Below are 25,430 nucleotides of genomic sequence, written 5' to 3' on the forward strand. Positions count from 1 at the left end.
GAGAAACTTCTTTGTGTTCTGTGAAATCATCTCACAGAGTTACAGCTTTCCCCTCAAGAAGCCTTTCGCTAAGACAGTTCTTGTGGAATTGGCAAAGTGATATTTGGAAGCCCATAGAGGGCTATGGTGAAAAAGGAAATATCCTCACAGGAAATCTGGAAAGAAGCTTTCTGAGAAACTGCTTAGTGTTCTGTTAATTCATCTCACAGAGTTACATGTGTATTTCGTGGATCTCTTTGCTAGCCTTATTTCTGTGGAATCTGAGAACAGATATTTCAGATCCCTTTGAAAACTATAGAGCCAAAGGAAATATCCTCCGATAACAAAGAGAAAGAAGCTTTCTGAGAAACTTCTTTGTGTTCTGTGAAATCATCTCACACAGTTACAGCTTTCCGCTCAGGAAGCCTTTCGCTAAGACAGTTCTTGTGGAATTGGCAAAGTGATATTTGGAAGCCCATGGAGGGCTATGGTGAAAAAGGAAATATCCTCAGATGAAATCTGGAAAGAAGGTTTCTGAGAAACTGCTTAGTGTTCTGTTAATTCATCTCACAGAGTTACATGTGTATTTCGTGGATCTCTTTGCTAGCCTTATTTCTGTGGAATCTGAGAACAGATATTTCGGATCGCTCTGAAGACTATAGGGCCAAAGGAAATATCCTCCCATAACAAACAGAAAGAAGCTTTCTGAGAAACTTCTTTGTGTTCTGTGAAATCATCTCACAGAGTTACAGCTTTCCGCTCAAGAAGCCTTTCGCTAAGACAGTTCTTGTGGAATTGGCAAAGTGATATTTGGAAGCCCATAGAGGGCTATGGTGAAAAAGGAAATATCCTCAGATGAAATCTGGAAAGAAGCTTTCTGAGAAACTGCTTAGTGTTCTGTTAATTCATCTCACAGAGTTACATGTGTATTTCGTGGATCTCTTTGCTAGCCTTATTTCTGTGGAATCTGTGAACAGATATTTCGGATCCCATTGGAGACTATAGGGCCAAAGGAAATATCCTCCGATAACAAAGTGAAAGAAGCTTTCTGAGAAACTTCTTTGTGTTCTGTGAAATCATCTCACAGACTTACAGCTTTCCCCTCAAGAAGCCTTTCGCTAAGACAGTTCTTGTGGAATTGGCAAAGTGATATTTGGAAGCCCATAGAGGGCTATGCTGAAAAAGGAAATATTCTCAGATGAAATCTAGAAAGAATCTTTCTGAGAAACTGCTTAGTGTTCTGTTAATTCATCTCACAGAGTTACATGTGTATTTCGTGGATCTCTTTGCTAGCCTTATTTCTGTGGAGTCTGAGAACAGATATTTCGGATCCCATTGGAGACTATAGGGCCAAAGGAAATATCCTCCGATAACAAAGAGAAGGAAGCTTTCTGAGAAACTTCTTTGTGTTCTGTGAAATCATCTCACAGAGTTACAGCTTTCCCCTCAAGAAGCCTTTCGCTAAGACAGTTCTTGTGGAATTGGCAAAGTGATATTTGGAAGCCCATAGAAGGCTATGCTGAAAAAGGAAATATCCTCAGATGAAATCTAGAAAGAACCTTTCTGAGAAACTGCTTAGTGTTCTGTTAATTCATCTCACAGAGTTACATGTGTATTGCGTGGATCTCTTTGCTAGCCTGATTTCTGTGGAATCTGAGAACAGATATTTCGGATCCCTTTGAAAACTATAGGGCCAAAGGAAATATCCTCCGATGACAAAGAGAAAGAAGCTTTCTGAGAAACTTCTTTGTGTTCTGTGAAATCATCTCACAGAGTTACAGCTTTCCCCTCAAGAAGCCTTTCGCTAAGACAGTTCTTGTGGAATTGGCAAAGTGATATTTGGAAGCCCATAGAGGGCTATGGTGAAAAAAGGAAATATCCTCAGATGAAATCTGGAAAGAAGCTTTCTGAGAAACTGCTTAGTGTTCTGTTAATTCATCTCACAGAGTTACATGTGTATTTCGTGGATCTCTTTGCTAGCCTTATTTCTGTGGAATCTGAGAACAGATATTTCAGATCCCATTGATGACTATAGGGCCAAAGGAAATATCCTCCCAAAACAAAGAGAAAGAAGCTTTCTGAGAAACTTCTTTGTGTTCTGTGAAATCATCTCACAGAGTTACAGCTTTCCCCTCAAGAAGCCTTTCGCTAAGACAGTTCTTGTGGAATTGGCAAAGTGATATTTGGAAGCCCATAGAGGGCTATGGTGAAAAAGGAAATATCCTCACAGGAAATCTGGAAAGAAGCTTTCTGAGAAACTGCTTAGTGTTCTGTTAATTCATCTCACAGAGTTACATGTGTATTTCGTGTATCTCTTTGCTAGCCTTATTTCTGTGGAATCTGAGAACAGATATTTCGGATCCCATTGATGACTATAGGGCCAAAGGAAATATCCTCCCAAAACAAAGAGAAAGAAGCTTTCTGAGAAACTTCTTTGTGTTCTGTGAAATCATCTCACAGAGTTACAGCTTTCCGCTCAAGAAGCCTTTCGCTAAGACAGTTCTTGTGGAATTGGCAAAGGGATATTTGGAAGCCCATAGAGGGCTATGGTGAAAAAGGAAATATCCTCAGATGAAATCTGGAAAGAAGCTTTCTGAGAAACTGCTTAGTGTTCTGTTAATTCATCTCACAGAGTTACATGTGTATTTCGTGGATCAATTTGCTAGCCTTATTTCTGTGTAATCTGAGAACAGATATTTCGGATCCCTTTGAAAACTATAGGGCCAAAGGAAATATCCTCCGAAAACAAAGAGAAAGAAGCTTTCTGAGAAACTTCTTTGTGTTCTGTGAAATCATCTCACAGAGTTACAGCTTTCCCCTCAAGAAGCCTTTCGCTAAGACAGTTCTTGTGGAATTGGCAAAGTGATATTTGGAAGCCCATAGAGGGCTATGGTGAAAACGGAAATATCCTCAGATGAAATCTGGAAAGAAGCTTTCTGAGAAACTGCTTAGTGTTCTGTTAATTCATCTCACAGAGTTACATGTGTATTTCGTGGATCTCTTTGCTAGCCTTATTTCTGTGGGGTCTGAGAACAGATATTTCGGATCCCATTGGAGACTATAGGGCCAAAGGAAATATCCTCCCATAACAAAGAGAAGGAAGCTTTCTGAGAAACTTCTTTGTGTTTTGTGAAATCATCTCACAGAGTTACAGCTTTCCCCTCAAGAAGCCTTTCGCTAAGACAGTTCTTGTGGAATTGGCAAAGTGATATTTGGAAGCCCATAGAGGGCTATGGTGAAAAAGGAAATATCCTCACAGGAAATCTGGAAAGAAGCTTTCTGAGAAACTGCTTAGTGTTCTGTTAATTCATCTCACAGAGTTACATGTGTATGTCGTGGATCTCTTTGCTAGCCTTATTTCTGTGGAATCTGAGAACCGATATTTCAGATCCCTTTGAAAACTATAGAGCCAAAGGAATTATCCTCCGATAACAAAGAGGAAGAAGCTTTCTGAGAAACTTCTTTGTGTTCTGTGAAATCATCTCACAGAGTTACAGCTTTCCGCTCAGGAAGCCTTTCGCTAAGACAGTTCTTGTGGAATTGGCAAAGTGATATTTGGAAGCCCATAGAGGGCTATGGTGAAAAAGGAAATATCCTCAGATGAAATCTGGAAAGAAGCTTTCTGAGAAACTGCTTAGTGTTCTGTTAATTCATCTCACAGAGTTACATGTGTATTTCGTGGATCTCCTTGCTAGCCTTATTTCTGTGGAGTCTGAGAACAGATATATCGGATCCCATTGGAGACTATAGGGCCAAAGGAAATATCCTCCGATAACAAAGAGAAAGAAGCTTTCTGAGAAACTTCTTTGTGTTCTGTGAAATCATCTCACAGAGTTACAGCTTTCCCCTCAAGAAGCCTTTCGCTAAGACAGTTCTTGTGGAATTGGCAAAGTGATATTTGGAAGCCCATAGAGGGCTATGGTGAAAAAGGAAATATCCTCATATGAAATCTGGAAAGAAGCTTTCTGAGAAACTGCTTAGTGTTCTGTTAATTCATCTCACAGAGTTACATGTGTGTTTCGTGGATCTCTTTGCTAGCCTTATTTCTGTGGAATCTGAGAACAGATATTTCGGATCCCTTTGAAAACTATAGGGCCAAAGGAAATATCCTCCGATAACAAAGAGAAAGAAGCTTTCTGAGAAACTTCTTTGTGTTCTGTGAAATCATCTCACAGAGTTACAGCTTTCCCCTCAAGAAGCCTTTCGCTGAGACAGTTCTTGTGGAATTGGCAAAGTGATATTTGGAAGCCCATAGAGGGCTATGGTGAAAAAGGAAATATCCTCACAGGAAATCTGGAAAGAGGCTTTCTGAGAAACTGCTTAGTGTTCTGTTAATTCATCTCACAGAGTTACATGTGTATGTCGTGGATCTCTTTGCGAGCCTTATTTCTGTGGAATCTGAGAACAGATATTTCGGATCCCTTTGAAGAGTATAGGGCCAAAGGAAATATCCTCCCATAACAAAGAGAAAGAAGCTTTCTGAGAAACTTCTTTGTGTTCTGTGAAATCATCTCACAGAGTTACAGCTTTCCGCTCAAGAAGCCTTTCGCTAAGACAGTTCTTGTGGAATTGGCAAAGTGATATTTGGAAGCCCATAGAGGGCTGTGGTGAAAAAGGAAATATCCTAAGATGAAATCTGGAAAGAAGCTTTCTGAGAAACTGCTTAGTGTTCTGTTAATTCATCTCACAGAGTTACATGTGTATTTCGTGGATCTCTTTGCTAGCCTTATTTCTGTGGAATCTGAGAACAGATATTTCGGATCCCATTGATGACTATAGGGCCAAAGGAAATATGCTCCCAAAACAAAGAGAAAGAAGCTTTCTGAGAAACTTCTTTGTGTTCTGTGAAATCATCTCACAGAGTTACAGCTTTCCGCTCAAGAAGCATTTCGCTAAGACAGTTCTTGTGGAATTTGCAAAGGGATATTTGGAAGCCCATAGAGGGCTAGGGTGAAAAAGGAAATATCCTCAGATGAAATCTGGAAAGAAGCTTTCTGAGAAACTGCTTAGTGTTCTGTTAATTCATCTCACAGAGTTACATGTGTATTTCGTGGATCAATTTGCTAGCCTTATTTCTGTGTAATCTGAGAACAGATATTTCGGATCCCTTTGAAAACTATAGGGCCAAAGGAAATATCCTCCGATAACAAAGAGAAAGAAGCTTTCTGAGAAACTTCTTTGTGTTCTGTGAAATCATCTCACAGAGTTACAGCTTTCCCCTCAAGAAGCCTTTCGCTAAGACAGTTCTTGTGGAATTGGCAAAGTGATATTTGGAAGCCCATAGAGGGCTATGGTGAAAAAGGAAATATCCTCACAGGAAATCTGGAAAGAAGCTTTCTGAGAAACTGCTTAGTGTTCTGTTAATTCATCTCACAGAGTTACATGTGTATTTCGTGGATCTCTTTGCTAGCCTTATTTCTGTGGAGTCTGAGAACAGATATTTCGGATCCCATTGGAGGCTATAGGGCCAAAGGAAATATCCTCCGATAACAAAGAGAAGGAAGCTTTCTGAGAAACTTCTTTGTGTTCTGTGAAATCATCTCACAGAGTTACAGCTTTCCCCTTAAGAAGCCTTTCGCTAAGACAGTTCTTGTGGAATTGGCAAAGTGATATTTGGAAGCCCATAGAGGGCTATGGTGAAAAAGGAAATATCCTCACAGGAAATCTGGAAAGAAGCTTTCTGAGAAACTGCTTAGTGTTCTGTTAATTCATCTCACAGAGTTACCTGTGTATTTCGTGGATCTCTTTGCTAGCCTTATTTCTGTGGAATCTGAGAACAGATATTTCAGATCCCTTTGAAAACTATAGAGCCAAAGGAAATATCCTCCGATAACAAAGAGAAAGAAGCTTTCTGAGAAACTTCTTTGTGTTCTGTGAAATCATCTCACAGAGTTACAGCTTTCCGCTCAGGAAGCCTTTCGCTAAGACAGTTCTTGTGGAATTGGCAAAGTGATATTTGGAAGCCCATAGAGGGCTATGGTGAAAAAGGAAATATCCTCAGATGAAATCTGGAAAGAAGCTTTCTGAGAAACTGCTTAGTGTTCTGTTAATTCATCTCACAGAGTTACATGTGTATTTCGTGGAACTCTTTGCTAGCCTTATTTCTGTGGAATCTGAGAACAGATATTTCGGATCGCTCTGAAGACTATAGGGCCAAAGGAAATATCCTCCCATAACAAACAGAAAGAAGCTTTCTGAGAAACTTCTTTGTGTTCTGTGAAATCATCTCACAGAGTTACAGCTTTCCCTCAAGAAGCCTTTCGCTAAGACAGTTCTTGTGGAATTGGCAAAGTGATATTTGGAAGCCCATAGAGGGCTATGGTGAAAAAGGAAATATCCTCAGATGAAATCTGGAAAGAAGCTTTCTGAGAAACTGCTTAGTGTTCTGTTAATTCATCTCACAGAGTTACATGTGTATTTCGTGGATCTCTTTGCTAGCCTTATTTCTGTGGAATCTGAGAACAGATATTTCAGATCCCATTGATGACTAAAGGGCCAAAGGAAATATCCTCCCAAAACAAAGAGAAAGAAGGTTTCTGAGAAACTTCTTTGTGTTCTGTGAAATCATCTCACAGAGTTACAGCTTTCCGCTCAAGAAGCCTTTCGCTAAGACAGTTCTTGTGAAATTGGCAAAGTGATATTTGGAAGCCCATAGAGGGCTATGGTGAAAAAGGAAATATCCTCAGATGAAATCTGGAAAGAAGCTTTCTGAGAAACTGCTTAGTGTTCTGTTAATTCATCTCACAGAGTTACATGTGTATTTCGTGGATCTCCTTGCTAGCCTTATTTCTGTGTAATCTGAGAACAGATATTTCGGATCCCTTTGAAAACTATAGGGCCAAAGGAAATATCCTCCGATAACAAAGAGAAAGAAGCTGTCTGAGAAACTTCTTTGTGTTCTGTGAAATCATCTCACAGAGTTACAGCTTTCCCCTCAAGAAGCCTTTCGCTAAGACAGTTCTTGTGGAATTGGCAAAGTGATATTTGGAAGCCCATAGAGGGCTATGGTGAAAAAGGAAATATCCTCACAGGAAATCTGGAAAGAAGCTTTCTGAGAAACTGCTTAGTGTTCTGTTAATTCATCTCACAGAGTTACATGTGTATTTCGTGGATCTCTTTGCTAGCCTTATTTCTGTGGAGTCTGAGAACAGATATTTCGGATCCCATTGGAGACTATAGGGCCAAAGGAAATATCCTCCGATAACAAAGAGAAGGAAGCTTTCTGAGAAACTTCTTTGTGTTCTGTGAAATCATCTCACAGAGTTACAGCTTTCCCCTCAAGAAGCCTTTCGCTAAGACAGTTCTTGTGGAATTGGCAAAGTGATATTTGGAAGCCCATAGAGGGCTATGGTGAAAAAGGAAATATCCTCACAGGAAATCTGTAAAGAAGCTTTCTGAGAAACTGCTTAGTGTTCTGTTAATTCATCTCACAGAGTTACATGTGTATTTCGTGGATCTCTTTGCTAGCCTTATTTCTGTGGAATCTGAGAACAGATATTTCAGATCCCTTTGAAAACTATAGAGCCAAAGGAAATATCCTCCGATAACAAAGAGAAAGAAGCTTTCTGAGAAACTTCTTTGTGTTCTGTGAAATCATCTCACAGAGTTACAGCTTTCCGCTCAGGAAGCCTTTCGCTAAGACAGTTCTTGTGGAATTGGCAAAGTGATATTTGGAAGCCCATAGAGGGCTATGGTGAAAAAGGAAATATCCTCAGATGAAATCTGGAAAGAAGCTTTCTGAGAAACTGCTTAGTGTTCTGTTAATTCATCTCACAGAGTTACATGTGTATTTCGTGGATCTCTTTGCTAGCCTTATTTCTGTGGAATCTGAGAACAGATATTTCGGATCGCTCTGAAGACTATAGGGCCAAAGGAAATATCCTCCCAAAACAAAGAGAAAGAAGGTTTCTGAGAAACTTCTTTGTGTTCTGTGAAATCATCTCACAGAGTTACAGCTTTCCGCTCAAGAAGCCTTTCGCTAAGACAGTTCTTGTGGAATTGGCAAAGTGATATTTGGAAGCCCATAGAGGGCTATGGTGAAAAAGGAAATATACTCAGATGAAATCTGGAAAGAAGCTTTCTGAGAAACTGCTTAGTGTTCTGTTAATTCATCTCACAGAGTTACATGTGTATTTCGTGGATCTCCTTGCTAGCCTTATTTCTGTGGAGTCTGAGAACAGATATATCGGATCCCATTGGAGACTATAGGGTCAAAGGAAATATCCTCCGATAACAAAGAGAAAGAAGCTTTCTGAGAAACTTCTTTGTGTTCTGTGAAATCATCTCACAGAGTTACAGCTTTCCCCTCAAGAAGCCTTTCGCTAAGACAGTTCTTGTGGAATTGGCAAAGTGATATTTGGAAGCCCATAGAGGGCTATGGTGAAAAAGGAAATATCCTCATATGAAATCTGGAAAGAAGCTTTCTGAGAAACTGCTTAGTGTTCTGTTAATTCATCTCACAGAGTTACATGTGTGTTTCGTGGATCTCTTTGCTAGCCTTATTTCTGTGGAATCTGAGAACAGATATTTCGGATCCCTTTGAAAACTATAGGGCCAAAGGAAATATCCTCCGATAACAAAGAGAAAGAAGCTTTCTGAGAAACTTCTTTGTGTTCTGTGAAATCATCTCACAGAGTTACAGCTTTCCCCTCAAGAAGCCTTTCGCTGAGACAGTTCTTGTGGAATTGGCAAAGTGATATTTGGAAGCCCATAGAGGGCTATGCTGAAAAAGGAAATATCCTCAGATGAAATCTAGAAAGAATCTTTCTGAGAAACTGCTTAGTGTTCTGTTAATTCATCTCACAGAGTTACATGTGTATTTCGTGGATCTCTTTGCTAGCCTGATTTCTGTGGAATCTGAGAACAGATATTTCGGATCCCTTTGAAAACTATAGGGCCAAAGGAAATATCCTCCGATAACAAAGAGAAAGAAGCTTTCTGAGAAACTTCTTTGTGTTCTGTGAAATCATCTCACAGAGTTACAGCTTTCCCCTCAAGAAGCCTTTCGCTAAGACAGTTCTTGTGGAATTGGCAAAGTGATATTTGGAAGCCCATAGAGGGCTATGGTGAAAAAGGAAATATCCTCACAGGAAATCTGGAAAGAAGCTTCCTGAGAAACTGCTTAGTGTTCTGTTAATTCATCTCACAGAGTTACTTGTGTATTTCGTGGATCTCTTTGCTAGCCTTATTTCTGTGGAATCTGAGAACAGATATTTCAGATCCCTTTGAAAACTATAGGGCCAAAGGAAATATCCTCCGATAACAAAGAGAAAGAAGCTTTCTGAGAAACTTCTTTGTGTTCAGTGAAATCATCTCACAGAGTTACAGCTTTCCGCTTAGGAAGCCTTTCGCTAAGACAGTTCTTGTGGAATTGGCAAAGTGATATTTGGAAGCCCATAGAGGGCTCTGGTGAAAAAGGAAATATCCTCAGATGAAATCTGGAAAGAAGCTTTCTGAGAAACTGCTTAGTGTTCTGTTAATTCATCTCACAGAGTTACATGTGTATTTCGTGGATCTCTTTGCTAGCCTTATTTCTGTGGAATCTCAGAACAGATATTTCGGATCCCATTGATGACTATAGGGCCAAAGGAAATATCCTCCCAAAACAAAGAGAAAGAAGCTTTCTGAGAAACTTCTTTGTGTTCTGTGAAATCACCTCACAGAGTTACAGCTTTCCGCTCAAGAAGCCTTTCGCTAAGACAGTTCTTGTGGAATTGGCAAAGTGATATTTGGAAGGCCATAGAGGGCTATGGTGAAAAAGGAAATATCCTCAGATGAAATCTGGAAAGAAGCTTTCTGAGAAACTGCTTAGTGTTCTGTTAATTCATCTCACAGAGTTACATGTGTATTTCGTGGATCTCTTTGCTAGCCTTATTTCTGTGGAATCTGAGAACAGATATTTCGGATCCCTTTGAAGACTATAGGGCCAAAGGAAATATCCTCCCATAACAAAGAGAAAGAAGCTTTCTGAGAAACTTCTTTGTGTTCTGTGAAATCATCTCACAGAGTTACAGCTTTCCCCTCAAGAAGCCTTTCGCTAAGACAGTTCTTGTGGAATTGGCAAAGTGATATTTGGAAGCCCATAGAGGGCTATGGTGAAAAAGGAAATATCCTCACAGGAAATCTGGAAAGAAGCTTTCTGAGAAACTGCTTAGTGTTCTGTTAATTCATCTCACAGAGTTACATGTGTGTTTCGTGGATCTCTTTGCTAGCCTTATTTCTGTGGAATCTGAGAACAGATATTTCGGATCCCTTTGAAAACTATAGGGCCAAAGGAAATATCCTCCGATAACAAAGAGAAAGAAGCTTTCTGAGAAACTTCTTTGTGTTCTGTGAAATCATCTCACAGAGTTACAGCTTTCCCCACAAGAAGCCTTTCGCTGAGACAGTTCTTGTGGAATTGGCAAAGTGATACTTGGAAGCCCATAGAGGGCTATGGTGAAAAAGGAAATATCCTCACAGGAAATCTGGAAAGAAGCTTTCTGAGAAACTGCTTAGTGTTCTGTTAATTCATCTCACAGAGTTACATGTGTATTTCGTGGATCTCTTTGCTAGCCTTATTTCTGTGGAATCTGAGAACAGATATTTCGGATCCCTTTGAAAACTATAGGGCCAAAGGAAATATCCTCCGATAACAAAGAGAAAGAAGCTTTCTGAGAAACTTCTTTGTGTTCTGTGAAATCATCTCACAGAGTTACAGCTTTCCGCTCAGGAAGCCTTTCGCTAAGACAGTTCTTGTGGAATTGGCAAAGTGATATTTGGAAGCCCATAGAGGGCTATGGTGAAAAAGGAAATATCCTCAGATGAAATCTGGAAAGAAGCTTTCTGAGAAACTGCTTAGTGTTCTGTTAATTCATCTCACAGAGTTACATGTGTATTTCGTGGATCTCCTTGCTAGCCTTATTTCTGTGGAGTCTGAGAACAGATATATCTGATCCCATTGGAGACTATAGGGCCAAAGGAAATATCCTCCGATAACAAAGAGAAAGAAGCTTTCTGAGAAACTTCTTTGTGTTCTGTGAAATCATCTCACAGAGTTACAGCTTTCCCCTCAAGAAGCCTTTCGCTAAGACAGTTCTTGTGGAATTGGCAAAGTGATATTTGGAAGCCCATAGAGGGCTATGGTGAAAAAGGAAATATCCTCATATGAAATCTGGAAAGAAGCTTTCTGAGAAACTGCTTAGTGTTCTGTTAATTCATCTCACAGAGTTACATGTGTGTTTCGTGGATCTCTTTGCTAGCCTTATTTCTGTGGAATCTGAGAACAGATATTTCGGATCCCTTTGAAAACTATAGGGCCAAAGGAAATATCCTCCGATAACAAAGAGAAAGAAGCTTTCTGAGAAACTTCTTTGTGTTCTGTGAAATCATCTCACAGAGTTACAGCTTTCCCCTCAAGAAGCCTTTCGCTGAGACAGTTCTTGTGGAGTTGGCAAAGTGATACTTGGAAGCCCATAGAGGGCTATGGTGAAAAAGGAAATATCCTCACAGGAAATCTGGAAAGAAGCTTTCTGAGAAACTGCTTAGTGTTCTGTTAATTCATCTCACAGAGTTACATGTGTATTTCGTGGATCTCTTTGCTAGCCTTATTTCTGTGGAATCTGAGAACAGATATTTCGGATCCCTTTGAAAACTATAGGGCCAAAGGAAATATCCTCCGATAACAAAGAGAAAGAAGCTTTCTGAGAAACTTCTTTGTGTTCTGTGAAATCATCTCACAGAGTTACAGCTTTCCGCTCAGGAAGCCTTTCGCTAAGACAGTTCTTGTGGAATTGGCAAAGTGATATTTGGAAGCCCATAGAGGGCTATGGTGAAAACGGAAATATCCTCAGATGAAATCTGGAAAGAAGCATTCTGAGAAACTGCTTAGTGTTCTGTTAATTCATCTCACAGAGTTACATGTGTATTTCCTGGATCTCTTTGCTAGACTTATTTCTGTGGAATCTGAGAACAGATATTTCGGATCGCTCTGAAGACTATAGGGCCAAAGGAAATATCCTCCGATAACAAAGAGAAAGAAGCTTTCTGAGAAACTTCTTCGTTTTCTGTGAAATCAACTCACAGAGTTACAGCTTTCCCCTCAAGAAGCCTTTCGCTAAGACAGTTCTTGTGGAATTGGCAAAGTGATATTTGGAAGCCCATAGAGGGCTATGGTGAAAAAGGAAATATCCTCAGATGAAATCTGGAAAGAAGCTTTCTGAGAAACTGCTTAGTGTTCTGTTAATTCATCTCACAGAGTTACATGTGTATTTCGTGGATCTCTTTGCTAGCCTTATTTCTGTGGAATCTGAGAACAGATATTTCGGATCCCTTTGAAGAGTATAGGGCCAAAGGAAATATCCTCCCATAACAAAGAGAAAGAAGCTTTCTGAGAAACTTCTTTGTGTTCTGTGAAATCATCTCACAGAGTTACAGCTTTCCGCTCAAGAAGCCTTTCGCTAAGACAGTTCTTGTGGAATTGGCAAAGTGATATTTGGAAACCCATAGAGGGCTGTGGTGAAAAAGGAAGTATCCTAAGATGAAATCTGGAAAGAAGCTTTCTGAGAAACTGCTTAGTGTTCTGTTAATTCATCTCACAGAGTTACATGTGTATTTCGTGGATCTCTTCGCTAGCCTTATTTCTGTGGAATCTGAGAACAGATATTTCCGATCCCTTTGAAGACTATAGGGCCAAAGGAAATATCCTCCCATAACAAAGAGAAAGAAGCTTTCTGAGAAACTTCTTTGTGTTCTGTGAAATCATCTCACAGAGTTACAGCTTTCCCCTCAAGAAGCCTTTCGCTAAGACAGTTCTTGTGGAATTGGCAAAGTGATATTTGGAAGCCCTTAGAGGGCTATGGTGAAAAAGGAAATATCCTCAGATGAAATCTGGAAAGAAGCTTTCTGAGAAACTGCTTAGTGTTCTGTTAATTCATCTCACAGAGTTACATGTGTATTTCGTGGATCTCCTTGCTAGCCTTATTTCTGTGGAGTCTGAGAACAGGTATTTCGGATCCCATTGGAGACTATAGGGCCAAAGGAAATATCCTCCGATAACAAAGAGAAAGAAGCTTTCTGAGAAACTTCTTTGTGTTCTGTGATATCATCTCACAGAGTTACAGCTTTCCCCTCAAGAAGCCTTTCGCTAAGACAGTTCTTGTGGAATTGGCAAAGTGATAATTGGAAGCCCATAGAGGGCTATGGTGAGAAAGGAAATAACCTCAGATGAAATCTGGAAAGAACCTTTCTGAGAAACTGGTTAGTGTTCTGTTAATTCATCTCAGAGAGTTACATGTGTATTTCGTGGATCTCTTTGCTATCCTTATTTCTGTGGAATCTGAGAACAGATATTTCGGATCCCTTTGAAAACTATAGGGCCAAAGGAAATATCCTCCGATAACAAAGAGAAAGAAGCTTTCTGAGAAACTTCTTTGTGTTCTGTGAAATCATCTCACAGAGTTACAGCTTTCCCCTCAAGAAGCCTTTCGCTTAGACAGTTCTTGTGGAATTGGCAAAGTGATATTTGGAAGCCCATAGAGGGCTATGGTGAAAAAGGAAATATCCTCAGATGAAATCTGGAAAGAAGCTTTCTGAGAAACTGCTTAGTGTTCTGTTAATTCATCTCACAGAGTTACATGTGTATTTCGTGGATCTCTTTGCTAGCCTTATTTCTGTGGAATCTGAGAACAGATATTTCCGATCCCTTTGAAGACTATAGGGCCAAAGGAAATATCCTCCCATAACAAAGAGAAAGAAGCTTTCTGAGAAACTTCTTTGTGTTCTGTGAAATCATCTCACAGAGTTACAGCTTTCCCCTCAAGAAGCGTTTCGCTAAGACAGTTCTTGTGGAATTGGCAAAGTGATATTTGGAAGCCCATAGGGGGCTAAGGTGAAAAAGGAAATATCCTCAGATGAAATCTGGAAAGAAGCTTTCGGAGAAACTGCTTAGTGTTCTGTTAATTCATCTCACAGAGTTACATGTGTATTTCGTGGATCTCCTTGCTAGCCTTATTTCTGTGGAGTCTGAGAACAGATATTTCGGATCCCTTTGGAGACTATAGGGCCAAAGGAAATATCCTCCCATAACAAAGAGAAAGAAGCATTCTGAGAAACTCTTTGTGTTCTGTGGAATCATCTCACAGAGTTACAGCTTTCCCCTCAAGAAGCCTTTCGCTAAGACAGTTCTTGTGGAATTGGCAAAGTGATATTTGGAAGCCCATAGAGGGCTATGCTGAAAAAGGAAATATCCTCAGATGAAATCTAGAAAGAATCTTTCTGAGAAACTGCTTAGTGTTCTGTTAATTCATCTCACAGAGTTACATGTGTATTTCTTGGATCTCTTTGCTAGCCTGATTTCTGTGGAATCTGAGAACAGATATTTCGGATCCCTTTGAAAACTATAGGGCCAAAGGAAATATCCTCCGATAACAAAGAGAAAGAAGCTTTCTGAGAAACTTCTTTGTGTTCTGTGAAATCATCTCACAGAGTTACAGCTTTCCCCTCAAGAAGCCTTTCGCTAAGACAGTTCTTGTGGAATTGGCAAAGTGATATTTGGAAGCCCATAGAGGGCTATGGTGAAAAAGGAAATATCCTCACAGGAAATCTGGAAAGAAGCTTTCTGAGAAACTGCTTAGTGTTCTGTTAATTCATCTCACAGAGTTACATGTGTATTTCGTGGATCTCTTTGCTAGCCTTATTTCTGTGGAATCTGAGAACAGATATTTCAGATCCCTTTGAAAACTATAGGGCCAAAGGAAATATCCTCCGATAACAAAGAGAAAGAAGCTTTCTGAGAAACTTCTTTGTTTCCTGTGAAATCATCTCACAGAGTTACAGCTTTCCGCTCAGGAAGCCTTTCGCTAAGACAGTTCTTGTGGAATTGGCAAAGTAATATTTGGAAGCCCATAGAGGGCTATGGTGAAAAAGGAAATATCCTCAGATGAAATCTAGAAAGAAGCTTTCTGAGAAACTGCTTAGTGTTCTGTTAATTCATCTCACAGAGTTACATGTGTATTTCGTGGATCTCTTTGCTAGCCTTATTTCTGTGGAATCTGAGAACAGATATTTCGGATCGCTCTGAAGACTATAGGGCCAAAGGAAATATCCTCCGATAACAAAGAGAAAGAAGCTTTCTGAGAAACTTCTTTGTGTTCTGTGAAATCATCTCACAGAGTTACAGCTTTCCCCTCAAGAAGCCTTTCGCTAAGACAGTTCTTGTGGAATTGGCAAAGTGATATTTGGAAGCCCATAGAGGGCTATGGTGAAAACGGAAATATCCCCAGATGAAATCTGGAAAGAAGCTTTCTGAGAAACTGCTTAGTGTTCTGTTAATTCATCTCACAGAGTTACATGTGTATTTCGTGGATCTCTTTGCTAGCCTTATTTCTGTGGAATCTGAGAACAGATATTTCGGATCGCTCTGAAGACTATAGGGCCAAAGGAAATATCCTCCGATAACAAAGAGAAAGAAGCTTTCTGAGAAACTTCTTCGTTTTCTGTGAAATCATCTCACAGAGTTACAGCTTTCCCCTCAAGAAGCCTTTCGCTAAGACAGTTCTTGTGGAATTGGCAAAGTGATATTTGGAAGCCCATAGAGGGCTATGGTGAAAAAGGAAATATCCTCAGATGAAATCTGGAAAGAAGCTTTCTGAGAAACTGCTTAGTGTTCTGTTAATTCATCTCACAGAGTTACATGTGTATTTCGTGGATCTCTTTGCTAGCCTGATTTCTGTGGAATCTGAGAACAGATATTTCGGATCCCTTTGAAGAGTATAGGGCCAATGGAAATATCCTCCCATAACAAAGAGAAAGAAGCTTTCTGAGAAACTTCTTTGTGTTCTGTGAAATCATCTCACAGAGTTACAGCTTTCCCCTCAAGAAGCCTTTCGCTAAGACAGTTCTTGTGGAATTGGCAAAGTGATATTTGGAAGCCCATAGAGGTCTGTAGTGAAAAAGGAAATATCCTAAGTTGAAACCTGGAAAGAAGCTTTCTGAGAAACTGCTTAGTGTTCTGTTAATTCATCTCACAGAGTTACATGTGTACTTCGTGGATCTCTTTGCTAGCCTTATTTCTGTGGAATCTGAGAACAGATATTTCCGATCCCTTTGAAGACTATAGGGCTGAAGGAAATATCCTCCCATAACAAAGAGAAAGAAGCTTTCTGAGAAACTTCTTTGTGTTCTGTGAAATCATCTCACAGAGTTACAGCTTTCCCCTCAAGAAGCCTTTCGCTAAGACAGTTCTTGTGGAATTGGCAAAGTGATATTTGGAAGCCCATAGAGGGCTATGGTGAAAAAGGAAATATCCACAGATGAAATCTGGAAAGAATCTTTCTGAGAAACTGCTTAGTGTTCTGTTAATTCATCTCACAGAGTTACATGTGTATTTCGTGGATCTCTTTGCTAGCCTGATTTCTGTGGAATCTGAGAACAGATGTTTCGGATCCCTTTGAAAACTATAGGGCCAAAGGAAATATCCTCCGATAACAAAGAGAAAGAAGCTTTCTGAGAAACTTCTTTGTGTTCTGTGAAATCATCTCACAGAGTTACAGCTTTCCCCTCAAGAAGCCTTTCGCTAAGACAGTTCTTGTGGAATTGGCAAAGTGATATTTGGAAGCCCATAGAGGGCTATGGTGAAAAAGGAAATATCCTCACAGGAAATCTGGAAGGAAGCTTTCTGATAAACTGCTTAGTGTTCTGTTAATTCATCTCACAGAGTTACATGTGTATTTCGTGGATCTCCTTGCTACCCTTATTTCTGTGGTATCTGAGAACAGATATTTCAGATCCCTTTGAAAACTATAGGGCCAAAGGAAATATCCTCCGATAACAAAGAGAAAGAAGCTTTCTGAGAAACTTCTTTGTGTTCTGTGAAATCATCTCACAGAGTTACAGCTTTCCGCTCAGGAAGCTTTCGCTAAGACAGTTCTTGTGGAATTGGCAAAGTGATATTTGGAAGCCCATAGAGGGCTATGGTGAAAAAGGAAATATCCTCAGATGAAATCTGGAAAGAAGCTTTCTGAGAAACTGCTTAGTGTTCTGTTAATTCATCTCACAGAGTTACATGTGTATTTCGTGGATCTCTTTGCTAGCCTTATTTCTGTGGAATCTGAGAACAGATATTTCGGATCGCTCTGAAGACTATAGGGCCAAAGGAAATATCCTCCGATAACAAAGAGAAAGAAGCTTTCTGAGAAACTTCATCGTTTTCTGTGAAATCATCTCACAGAGTTACAGCTTTCCCCTCAAGAAGCCTTTCGCTAAGACAGTTCTTGTGGAATTGGCAAAGTGATATTTGGAAGCCCATAGAGGGCTATGGTGGAAAAGGAAATATCCTCAGATGAAATCTGGAAAGAAGCTTTCTGAGAAACTGCTTAGTGTTCTGTTAATTCATCTCACAGAGTTACATGTGTATTTCGTGTATCTCTTTGCTAGCCTGATTTCTGTGGAATCTGAGAACAGATATTTCGGATCCCTTTGAAGAGTATAGGGCCAAAGGAAATATCCTCCCATAACAAAGAGAAAGAAGCTTTCTGAGAAACTTCTTTGTGTTCTGTGAAATCATCTCACAGAGTTACAGCTTTCCCCTCAAGAAGCCTTTCGCTAAGACAGTTCTTGTGGAATTGGCAAAGTGATATTTGGAAGCCCATAGAGGGCTATGGTGAAAACGGAAATATCCTCAGATGAAATCTGGAAAGAAGCTTTCTGAGAAACTGCTTAGTGTTCTGTTAATTCATCTCACAGAGTTACATGTGTATTTCGTGGATCTCTTTGCTAGCCTTATTTCTGTGGAATCTGAGAACAGATATTTCGGATCGCTCTGAAGACTATAGGGCCAAAGGAAATATCCTCCGATAACAAAGAGAAAGAAGCTTTCTGAGAAACTTCTTCGTTTTCTGTGAAATCATCTCACAGAGTTACAGCTTTCCCCTCAAGAAGCCTTTCGCTAAGACAGTTCTTGTGGAATTGGCAAAGTGATATTTGGAAGCCCATAGAGGGCTATGGTGAAAAAGGAAATATCCTCAGATGAAATCTGGAAAGAAGCTTTCTGAGAAACTGCTTAGTGTTCTGTTAATTCATCTCACAGAGTTACATGTGTATTTCGTGGATCTCTTTGCTAGCCTTATTTCTGTGGAATCTGAGAACAGATATTTCGGATCCCTTTGAAGAGTATAGGGCCAATGGAAATATCCTCCCATAACAAAGAGAAAGAAGCTTTCTGAGAAACTTCTTTGTGTTCTGTGAAATCATCTCACAGAGTTACAGCTTTCCCCTCAAGAAGCCTTTCGCTAAGAAAGTTCTTGTGGAATTGGCAAAGTGATATTTGGAAGCCCATAGAGGGCTGTAGTGAAAAAGGAAATATCCTAAGTTGAAACCTGGAAAGAAGCTTTCTGAGAAACTGCTTAGTGTTCTGTTAATTCATCTCACAGAGTTACATGTGTACTTCGTGGATCTCTTTGCTAGCCTTATTTCTGTGGAATCTCAGAACAGATATTTCCGATCCCTTTGAAGACTATAGGGCTAAAGGAAATATCCTCCCATAACAAAGAGAAAGAAGCTTTCCGAGAAACTTCTTTGTCTTCTGTGAAATCATCTCACAGAGTTACAGCTTTCCCCTCAAGAAGCCTTTCGCTAAGACAGTTCTTGTGGAATTGGCAAAGTGATATTTGGAAGCCCATAGAGGGCTGTGGTGAAAAAGGAAATATCCTCACAGGAAATCTGCAAGGAAGCTTTCTGATAAACTGCTTAGTGTTCTGTTAATTCATCTCACAGAGTTACATGTGTATTTCGTGGATCTCCTTGCTAGCCTTATTTCTGTGGTATCTGAGAACAGATATTTCAGATCCCTTTGAAAACTATAGGGCCAAAGGAAATATCCTCCGATAACAAAGAGAAAGAAGCTTTCTGAGAAACTTCTTTGTGTTCTGTGAAATCATCTCACAGAGTTACAGCTTTCCGCTCAGGAAGCCTTTCGCTAAGACAGTTCTTGTGGAATTGGCAAAGTGATATTTGGAAGCCCATAGAGGGCTATGGTGAAAAAGGAAATATCCTCAGATGAAATCTGGAAAGAAGCTTTCTGAGAAACTGCTTAGTGTTCTGTTATTTCATCTCACAGAGTTACATGTGTATTTCGTGGATCTCTTTGCTAGCCTTATTTCTGTGGAATCTGAGAACAGATATTTCGGATCGCTCTGAAGACTATAGGGCCAAAGGAAATATCCTCCCAAAACAAAGAGAAAGAAGCTTTCTGAGAAACTTCTTTGTGTTCTGTGAAATCATCTCACAGAGTTACAGCTTTCCGCTCAAGAAGCCTTTCGCTAACACAGTTCTTGTGGAATTGGCAAAGTGATATTTGGAAGCCCATAGAGGGCTATGGTGAGAAAGGAAATATCCTCAGATGAAATCTGGAAAGAATCTTTCTGAGAAACTGGTTAGTGTTCTGTTAATTCATCTCAGAGAGTTACATGTGTGTTTCGTGGATCTCTTTGCTAGCCTTATTTCTGTGGAATCTGAGAACAGATATTTCGGATCCCTTTGAAAACTATAGGGCCAAAGGAAATATCCTCCGATAACAAAGAGAAAGAAGCTTTCTGAGAAACTTCTTTGTGTTCTGTGAAATCATCTCACAGAGTTACAGCTTTCCCCTCAAGAAGCCTTTCGCTGAGACAGTTCTTGTGGAATTGGCAAAGTGATATTTGGAAGCCCATAGAGGGCTATGGTGAAAAAGGAAATATCCTCACAGGAAATCTGGAAAGAAGCTTTCTGAGAAACTGCTTAGTGTTCTGTTAATTCATCTCACAGAGTTACATGTGTATTTCGTGGATCTCTTTGCTAGCCTTATTTCTGTGGAATCTGAGAACAGATATATCGGATCCCTTTGAAAACTATAGGGCCAAAGGAAATATCCTCCGATAACAAAGAGAAAGAAGCTTTCTGAGAAACTTCTTTGTGTTCTGTGAAATCATCTCACAGAGTTACAGCTTTCCGCTCAGGAAACCTTTCGCTAAGACAGTTCTTGTGGAATTGGCAAAGTGATATTTGGAAGCCCATAGAGGGCTATGGTGAAAAAGGAAATATCCTCAGATGAAATCTGGAAAGAAGCTTTCTGAGAAACTGCTTAGTGTTCTGTTAATTCATCTCACAGAGTTACATGTGTATTTCGTGGATCTCTTTGCTAGCCTTATTTCTGTGGAATCTGAGAACAGATATTTCGGATTGCTCTGAAGACTATAGGGCCAAAGGAAATATCCTCCGATAACAAAGAGAAAGAAGCTTTCTGAGAAACTTCATCGTTTTCTGTGAAATCATCTCACAGAGTTACAGCTTTCCCCTCAAGAAGCCTTTCGCTAAGACAGTTCTTGTGGAATTGGCAAAGTGATATTTGGAAGCCCATAGAGGGCTGTAGTGAAAAAGGAAATATCCTAAGTTGAAACCTGGAAAGAAGCTTTCTGAGAAACTGCTTAGTGTTCTGTTAATTCATCTCACAGAGTTACATGTGTACTTCGTGGATCTCTTTGCTAGCCTTATTTCTGTGGAATCTCAGAACAGATATTTCCGATCCCTTTGAAGACTATAGGGCTAAAGGAAATATCCTCCCATAACAAAGAGAAAGAAGCTTTCCGAGAAACTTCTTTGTCTTCTGTGAAATCATCTCACAGAGTTACAGCTTTCCCCTCAAGAAGCCTTTCGCTAAGACAGTTCTTGTGGAATTGGCAAAGTGATATTTGGAAGCCCATAGAGGGCTGTGGTGAAAAAGGAAATATCCTCACAGGAAATCTGCAAGGAAGCTTTCTGATAAACTGCTTAGTGTTCTGTTAATTCATCTCACAGAGTTACATGTGTATTTCGTGGATCTCCTTGCTAGCCTTATTTCTGTGGTATCTGAGAACAGATATTTCAGATCCCTTTGAAAACTATAGGGCCAAAGGAAATATCCTCCGATAACAAAGAGAAAGAAGCTTTCTGAGAAACTTCTTTGTGTTCTGTGAAATCATCTCACAGAGTTACAGCTTTCCGCTCAGGAAGCCTTTCGCTAAGACAGTTCTTGTGGAATTGGCAAAGTGATATTTGGAAGCCCATAGAGGGCTATGGTGAAAAAGGAAATATCCTCAGATGAAATCTGGAAAGAAGCTTTCTGAGAAACTGCTTAGTGTTCTGTTATTTCATCTCACAGAGTTACATGTGTATTTCGTGGATCTCTTTGCTAGCCTTATTTCTGTGGAATCTGAGAACAGATATTTCGGATCGCTCTGAAGACTATAGGGCCAAAGGAAATATCCTCCCAAAACAAAGAGAAAGAAGCTTTCTGAGAAACTTCTTTGTGTTCTGTGAAATCATCTCACAGAGTTACAGCTTTCCGCTCAAGAAGCCTTTCGCTAACACAGTTCTTGTGGAATTGGCAAAGTGATATTTGGAAGCCCATAGAGGGCTATGGTGAGAAAGGAAATATCCTCAGATGAAATCTGGAAAGAATCTTTCTGAGAAACTGGTTAGTGTTCTGTTAATTCATCTCAGAGAGTTACATGTGTGTTTCGTGGATCTCTTTGCTAGCCTTATTTCTGTGGAATCTGAGAACAGATATTTCGGATCCCTTTGAAAACTATAGGGCCAAAGGAAATATCCTCCGATAACAAAGAGAAAGAAGCTTTCTGAGAAACTTCTTTGTGTTCTGTGAAATCATCTCACAGAGTTACAGCTTTCCCCTCAAGAAGCCTTTCGCTGAGACAGTTCTTGTGGAATTGGCAAAGTGATATTTGGAAGCCCATAGAGGGCTATGGTGAAAAAGGAAATATCCTCACAGGAAATCTGGAAAGAAGCTTTCTGAGAAACTGCTTAGTGTTCTGTTAATTCATCTCACAGAGTTACATGTGTATTTCGTGGATCTCTTTGCTAGCCTTATTTCTGTGGAATCTGAGAACAGATATATCGGATCCCTTTGAAAACTATAGGGCCAAAGGAAATATCCTCCGATAACAAAGAGAAAGAAGCTTTCTGAGAAACTTCTTTGTGTTCTGTGAAATCATCTCACAGAGTTACAGCTTTCCGCTCAGGAAACCTTTCGCTAAGACAGTTCTTGTGGAATTGGCAAAGTGATATTTGGAAGCCCATAGAGGGCTATGGTGAAAAAGGAAATATCCTCAGATGAAATCTGGAAAGAAGCTTTCTGAGAAACTGCTTAGTGTTCTGTTAATTCATCTCACAGAGTTACATGTGTATTTCGTGGATCTCTTTGCTAGCCTTATTTCTGTGGAATCTGAGAACAGATATTTCGGATTGCTCTGAAGACTATAGGGCCAAAGGAAATATCCTCCGATAACAAAGAGAAAGAAGCTTTCTGAGAAACTTCATCGTTTTCTGTGAAATCATCTCACAGAGTTACAGCTTTCCCCTCAAGAAGCCTTTCGCTAAGACAGTTCTTGTGGAATTGGCAAAGTGATATTTGGAAGCCCATAGAGGGCTATGGTGGAAAAGGAAATATCCTCAGATGAAATCTGGAAAGAAGCTTTCTGAGAAACTGCTTAGTGTTCTGTTAATTCATCTCACAGAGTTACATGTGTATTTCGTGTATCTCTTTGCTAGCCTGATTTCTGTGGAATCTGAGAACAGATATTTCGGATCCCTTTGAAGAGTATAGGGCCAAAGGAAATATCCTCCCATAACAAAGAGAAAGAAGCTTTCTGAGAAACTTCTTTGTGTTCTGTGAAATCATCTCACAGAGTTACAGCTTTCCCCTCAAGAAGCCTTTCGCTAAGACAGTTCTTGTGGAATTGGCAAAGTGATATTTGGAAGCCCATAGAGGGCTATGGTGAAAACGGAAATATCCTCAGATGAAATCTGGAAAGAAGCTTTCTGAGAAACTGCTTAGTGTTCTGTTAATTCATCTCACAGAGTTACATGTGTATTTCGTGGATCTCTTTGCTAGCCTTATTTCTGTGGAATCTGAGAACAGATATTTCGGATCGCTCTGAAGACTATAGGGCCAAAGGAAATATCCTCCGATAACAAAGAGAAAGAAGCTTTCTGAGAAACTTCTTCGTTTTCTGTGAAATCATCTCACAGAGTTACAGCTTTCCCCTCAAGAAGCCTTTCGCTAAGACAGTTCTTGTGGAATTGGCAAAGTGATATTTGGAAGCCCATAGAGGGCTATGGTGGAAAAGGAAATATCCTCAGATGAAATCTGGAAAGAAGCTTTCTGAGAAACTGCTTAGTGTTCTGTTAATTCATCTCACAGAGTTACATGTGTATTTCGTGGATCTCTTTGCTAGCCTTATTTCTGTGGAATCTGAGAACAGATATTTCGGATCCCTTTGAAGAGTATAGGGCCAATGGAAATATCCTCCCATAACAAAGAGAAAGAAGCTTTCTGAGAAACTTCTTTGTGTTCTGTGAAATCATCTCACAGAGTTATAGCTTTCCGCTCAGGAAGCCTTTCGCTAAGACAGTTCTTGTGGAATTGGCAAAGTGATATTTGGAAGCCCATAGAGGGCTATGGTGAAAAAGGAAATATCCTAAGATGAAATCTGGAAAGAAGCTTTCTGAGAAACTGCTTAGTGTTCTGTTAATTCATCTCACAGAGTTACATGTGTATTTCGTGGATCTCTTTGCTAGCCTTATTTCTGTGGAATCTGAGAACAGATATTTCGGATCGCTCTGAAGACTATAGGGCCAAAGGAAATATCCTCCCATAACAAACAGAAAGAAGCTTTCTGAGAAACTTCTTTGTGTTCTGTGAAATCATCTCACAGAGTTACAGCTTTCCCCTTAAGAAGCCTTTCGCTAAGACAGTTCTTGTGGAATTGGCAAAGTGATATTTGGAAGCCCATAGAGGGCTATGGTGAAAACGGAAATATCCTCAGATGAAATCTGGAAAGAAGCTTTCTGAGAAACTGCTTAGTGTTCTGTTAATTCATCTCACAGAGTTACATGTGTATTTCGTGGATCTCTTTGCTAGCCTTATTTCTGTGGAATCTGAGAACAGATATTTCGGATCCCTTTGAAGAGTATAGGGCCAAAGGAAATATCCTCCCATAACAAAGAGAAAGAAGCTTTCTGAGAAACTTCTTTGTGTTCTGTGAAATCATCTCACAGAGTTACATCTTTCCCCTCAAGAAGCCTTTCGCTAAGACAGTTCTTGTGGAATTGGCAAAGTGATATTTGGAAGCCCATAGAGGGCTATGGTGAAAAAGGAAATATCCTCACAGGAAATCTGGAAAGAAGCTTTCTGAGAAACTGCTTAGTGTTCTGTTAATTCATCTCACAGAGTTACATGTGTATTTCGTGGATCTCTTTGCTAGCCTTATTTCTGTGGAATCTGAGAACAGATATTTCGGATCCCTTTGAAAACTATAGGGCCAAAGGAAATATCCTCCGATAACAAACAGAAAGAAGCTTTCTGAGAAACTTCTTCGTTTTCTGTGAAATCATCTCACAGAGTTACAGCTTTCCCCTCAAGAAGGCTTTCGCTAAGACAGTTCTTGTGGAATTGGCAAAGTGATATTTGGAAGCCCATAGAGGGCTATGGTGGAAAAGGAAATATCCTCAGATGAAATCTGGAAAGAAGCTTTCTGAGAAACTGCTTAGTGTTCTGTTAATTCATCTCACAGAGTTACATGTGTATTTCGTGTATCTCTTTGCTAGCCTTATTTCTGTGGAATCTCAGAACAGATATTTCGGATCCCTTTGAAGAGTATAGGGCCAAAGGAAATATCCTCCCATAACAAACAGAAAGAAGCTTTCTGAGAAACTTCTTTGTGTTCTGTGTAATCATCTCACAGATTTACAGCTTTCCGCTCAAGAAGCGTTTCGCTAAGACAGTTCTTGTGAAATTGGCAAAGTGATATTTGGAAGCCCATAGAGGGCTGTGGTGAAAAAGGAAATATCCTCAGATGAAATCTGGAAAGAAGCTTTCTGAGAAGCTGCCTAGTGTTCTGTTAATTCATCTCACAGAGTTACATGTGTATTTCGTGGATCTCTTTGCTAGCCTTATTTCTGTGGAATCTGAGAACAGATATTTCCGATCCCTTTGAAGACTATACGGCCAAAGGAAATATCCTCCCATAACAAAGAGAAAGAAGCTTTCTGAGAAACTTCTTTGTGTTCTGTGAAATCATCTCACAGAGTTACAGCTTTCCCCTCAAGAAGCGTTTCGCTAAGACAGTTCTTGTGGAATTGGCAAAGTGATATTTGGAAGCCCATAGGGGGCTAAGGTGAAAAAGGAAATATCCTCAGATGAAATCTGGAAAGAAGCTTTCGGAGAAACTGCTTAGTGTTCTGTTAATTCATCTCACAGAGTTACATGTGTATTTCGTGGATCTCCTTGCTAGCCTTATTTCTGTGGAGTCTGAGAACAGATATTTCGGATCCCTTTGGAGACTATAGGGCCAAAGGAAATATCCTCCCATAACAAAGAGAAAGAAGCTTTCTGAGAAACTCTTTGTGTTCTGTGAAATCATCTCACAGAGTTACAGCTTTCC

This window comes from Macaca mulatta, chromosome 9 (assembly GCF_049350105.2).
Source record: "Macaca mulatta isolate MMU2019108-1 chromosome 9, T2T-MMU8v2.0, whole genome shotgun sequence".
Taxonomy (NCBI): domain Eukaryota; kingdom Metazoa; phylum Chordata; class Mammalia; order Primates; family Cercopithecidae; genus Macaca; species Macaca mulatta.